The following is a 4,849-nucleotide window of genomic DNA, read 5'->3' on the forward strand; positions in this document are numbered from 1 at the left end:
ACCACATAGTTTATATCACTTTCTCTTGTCATTACATAAGTCATTATTATTTACATAGTTTATGTTCATATAATTTATATCACGAAGTCACATTATCACATAAATCATATCATAGAAAAGAACATAACAATACATATTCACATATTAATGGCTGCCAACTATACCTATTTTCATGCATTCATAAAATCAGAACATGGAAATAGACTCATCGCAAGTCAAATTTCCATATAATCATATACTATAATCATATGCACTCACCTGAGCCTCACTAAGTTCCAATCCACTTTTATGATTTCCTTTCTTTCGATCGAATCTTGATTTGATAATTGTTCCAGAACTTGTTCGTGCTCGATATCTATATAATCATACATTGACACATATCAGTATCCAATTGATATATTCTAATCTATCATTTCTTAGACCAAAAGAAACGTCTATTTCAATTTCCCCTTGAAGTGCATCGATGCATTCTACAGTGCATTGATGCATTCTTTAACTTGTGCATCGATGCACTACCCATGCATCGATACACAAATTACCTTCGATGTTTTCATTTTAAAGGGATGCATCGATGCACTCCTTATGCATCGATGCACCATTTGCATTCGATGTTTCTTCTTTAAAGAGTGCATCGATGCACATTCAATGTGCATCGATACACCTTGCCCAGAATTTGCATTTTAAGCCCGAAAATCCATTTAATTCAACTCAAATGCTTCATATTTCATCCCCTTTCATATTCCTAACTTACATATACATATTTTCACTCATTTCTACTCAATAATCACTTCTTTAACCTCCATATCCTATTCTCCTTAAGAAATTCAAGAATCATACCCAAATTTTAACATGTTACAAATCCAATTCTAACACTTCGTACATGTTAATTAGATTGATGACAAGTCAAATTCACTCTAAAACCTTATTAAAGAACCCTCTTTCAAGATTTCACTTATTCCTCTCTTTTCTTTAATCCCCTCTATTATCTTCATCTTATTGTTTCAAGATAATTTAAGCTCTTCTTATGCTTAATTATCACCTAATAATCAAAACTCAACCTTAAGTTTCAGCTAATAATCAACAACAAGAAAATCTTACCTTTGCTTGAGCTCTCACGTGGAGGAGGAGGAAGAATGGAGAAGAGTTCTGGAGAAATCTTTCCTTCCCACGTGGTTCCCTTATTTTATAAAGATAAATAAAAATCTTCCTTGTCAAATGACCATTTTGCCCTTTAATTCCTTTAATAATTACTAGCAAATTTCAGGAAATATTTCCAGATAAATCATTGAACTATTCAATTCTTCTACTTTAGTCACCAAATTATGAAACTTTATAATTTAGTCACTAACCCCAAGTTTGGGATATTACAAACACCGTATAGTCAAGGGATTATTTTTTAATATTTAATAGTTAAGGGACTCAACAAAGCATCATCCTATAGTCGGGGGACCATTTATGTAATTTACCTAAAAAATAGTTAAGTGACTAAAATGGAACCAAAGTGGTAGGTTGGTGACTAAATACTTAGTTTACCCTAAAAATAATCAGAAAAAGAGAAAGTGAGTCATTCACCTCTAATGAAATTGTAAAGGTCTTTCTTAAAGAAATTAGACTCATCAGGGAAACTGAGAAACAAACGCCTATGGATTCAGTGAAATCATTCAAGGGGTATGGTAAAGTCGACGAGGTCGAACAACAGGCTTTCAAGCGAAAGACACGAAGGCGTCTATTCACCCTTATCATCTTCATTCTCCTGCTTTTAGCAATCATCATCGGCGCCGTCGTTGGGATTTTTATACACAAGAAGAGAAGAAACTCGTCTCCCAACGCTGTACCCACACCCGAGTTGACTCCAGCCGCTTCACTCAAAAACAGTTTGTAGTGTGACTCCGTACCCGTCTTCTTGTTTCTCCAGCATTTCTCCCATTGCATCGTCAAATACAACGGACCCAGAACTCCTTTTCAAACTGTCCTTGAAAGTAGCCATCGACGAGCTCTCCAGGTTGTGTAAGTATCCCACCGAGTTAAAAGCTGAAACAAATGATACCCAATTGAAATCCGCTTTGCAAGTATGCGAAACTATGTTTGAGGACGCCTTGGATCGATTGAATGATTCGGCAGCTTCGCTTGAAGTTGGAGATGGAGAGAAGCAGTTGTCGGATTCCAAGATCAGTGATTTGAAGACCTGGCTAAGTACTGCCATAACCGACCAAGAAACATGTTTAGACGCCCTGGAGGAGTTAAACACTACAACGCACTTCAACGCCACACTTGTTGACGAAATGAAGGCTGCCATGCAAAACTCAAGTGAATACACCAGCAACAACTTAGCTATAGTTGCTAGGATCTTGGGTTTATTGACTGATTTAAATATTCCTATTCATAGGAGGTTGCTTGGGTTTGAGGAATCAGGTTCAGGTTCAGAGTTCCCGGCTTGGGTCAGTCCCACAGAAAGGAGATTATTGCAGGATTCCAAGCCTAACCCTAATGTTACTGTGGCTCAAGATGGTTCCGGAGATGTCTTGACGATTAAAGATGCGGTGAAATTGATTGGAAAGAAGAACGAATCCAGATTCGTTATATATGTGAAGGAAGGCAGGTATGTTGAGAATTTGATTCTGGATAAACACATGTGGAATGTGATGATTTACGGTGATGGCAAAACGAAGACTTTAATTTCCGGCAGCCTCAACTTTGCTGATGGAACTCCCACCTTTGCTACGGCTACTTTCGGTAAGTAATTTTCAACCTTCATTTACCTAGATACTATTTAGTGTTTACTAGTGTTGGTACATCAGTATTTGCTTTGGTTATGACTATGAAATCCTTTGCTATATGGAATGATTATTAGGAAATAATCTCAAGGTGTGAAGTCACTAACCGGAGAAATAAGTCCTCAGACTGTTTCTGTGGTGGTGAACCTTCATGAACCATAATGATTGCTTAAACCACATTGTGATTATGTGTTTCCTTCTGAATTTGTTGTGTTATTCGTTCTTCAAGTTCTGGTATTCCACTTTAGTCGGTTGGCTGCTTTTGAAGTTTTCAATTACAAATAAGAAGAATGGAGCCTGGATGTTGGTTGCCCCATTATGAGCTCTTCTAGATTGTGGTTTACAATTATCTGTCTGTATGCTCCTAGTCCAATCATTTTAAAAGGCCTGCAATTGATATACTGCCATTCTACCTGAATTAGAATTACAAATTGACTAGGTCTTGGTACTGTCATTCTGTGCTCACCTCAAGTTTCATTCATTAGAAGGTGATCTGTAACTGATTGTCTGATGTTGTTAAGGATTGCTCAATTTTATGCTTTTATTGTTGGAAGTTTGTAGAAAATTGTTAGTAAAACTGATATCGAAGCCTGAAAAAGGTGATGTCTATATGTGGTGAAAGGTCTTATGTTGTTTAAAATGGGTTTCACAATTGATGTCAATGTGGAAAACAGGTTTCTGAAGACTTCATTTCTTTTTTCCACGAGATTCCTGCAAAAAATCTGGGAGATGCTCGTTTTGAATAAACATTCCTGGAAAACCTATTCAATATTTAGTTTTCCTTCTTCTCTCTTTTGGTTTAAAAGTTTGAGCCTGAAAATAGAGATATCAAAATGGACAGAGCTTAAAGGAGTAATTGAATAGAAAAGGCCTAAAGACACGGAATAAATTCATTCCCTGCTGCTTAACATGTTGGCTGGTTTTATAAAAAATTCTATTTAGTTGGCATTCAATTGTGGAACCAATTCATAGTTTCATGCATTTGTTTTTGTCAATTGATAATTCTTTTGTGTGAATCACCAGCTGTGACAGGAAAAGGATTCATTGCGAAGGGCATTGGGTTCATTAATTCAGCTGGTGCAGCGAAGCACCAAGCAGTGGCTCTGCGGTCCGGTTCCGATCGCTCAGTATTCTACCACTGTGCATTTGATGCTTATCAGGACACTCTTTACGCCCATTCCAATCGTCAGTTTTACCGTGAGTGCGACATTATGGGCACAATTGACTTCATTTTTGGGAATGCAGCAGTTGTTTTCCAAAGTTGCAATATCTTGCCAAGGCAACCTTTGCCTAACCAGTTCAACACCATCACAGCACAAGGCAAAAAAGACCCTAACCAGAACACTGGAATTTCTATCCAGAAATGTTCATTAACTGCATTTGGCAACCTTACTGCTAGAACCTACCTTGGAAGGCCCTGGAAAGAGTTCTCTACTACTGTTATCATGCAGTCGAAAATTGGGGCATTCTTGGACCCTGTGGGCTGGAAAGAATGGGTTGCCAATATCGACCCACCCAGCTCCATTTTCTATGCAGAATATCAAAACAGTGGACCTGGATCAAGTGTGGATAAAAGGGTGAAATGGGCTGGTTACAGGCCCACTCTCTCGGACGTTGATGCCGGGAAGTTCACGGTGGAAACTCTTATACAAGGCCAGGATTGGCTTCCTGATGCCACTGTTTCCTATGAACCTGCCTTATAATATGAGAGCTGATCCAAGGTAGGATTTGAGATATGTTCAAATCTCAAAACTGAGATAATGTTTTTTTTTACATTAAAATTTGTTTGTAGAACCATATATATAACTCCAATGTATTAAAGCTTGATGCTGACCTCTGCAGATATTTGTTTTATTTGATATCGAAGCTGCAATATCAGATTACAGCTGTGTATATGAGATTTGGACGCCATACCAGAAATTCTAAAAGATGAATCAAGCAAAAGAGTATAGAACTGTCCTGAAAATTATTATGTATAACATCCATACTTGTCATGCGATATTTTTAGCAGATAAAAAATGCTAGATGGAGATGAGCCCTACGGTTTGACCAGTGAGAAGGTGAATTAGAGAGAC

General features: G+C 37.5%; 1 pseudogene; it reads left to right on the forward strand.

The window, feature by feature from the left end:
- Window positions 1-1,613: 1,613 nt before the first annotated feature.
- On the forward strand, window positions 1,614-4,610 carry LOC120147365 (annotated as a pseudogene).
- Window positions 4,611-4,849: the final 239 nt, after the last annotated feature.

The sequence above is a fragment of the Hibiscus syriacus genome, unplaced genomic scaffold, assembly GCF_006381635.1.
Source record: "Hibiscus syriacus cultivar Baekdansim isolate YM2019G1 unplaced genomic scaffold, ASM638163v2 tig00110937_pilon, whole genome shotgun sequence".
NCBI classification, from domain to species: domain Eukaryota; kingdom Viridiplantae; phylum Streptophyta; class Magnoliopsida; order Malvales; family Malvaceae; genus Hibiscus; species Hibiscus syriacus.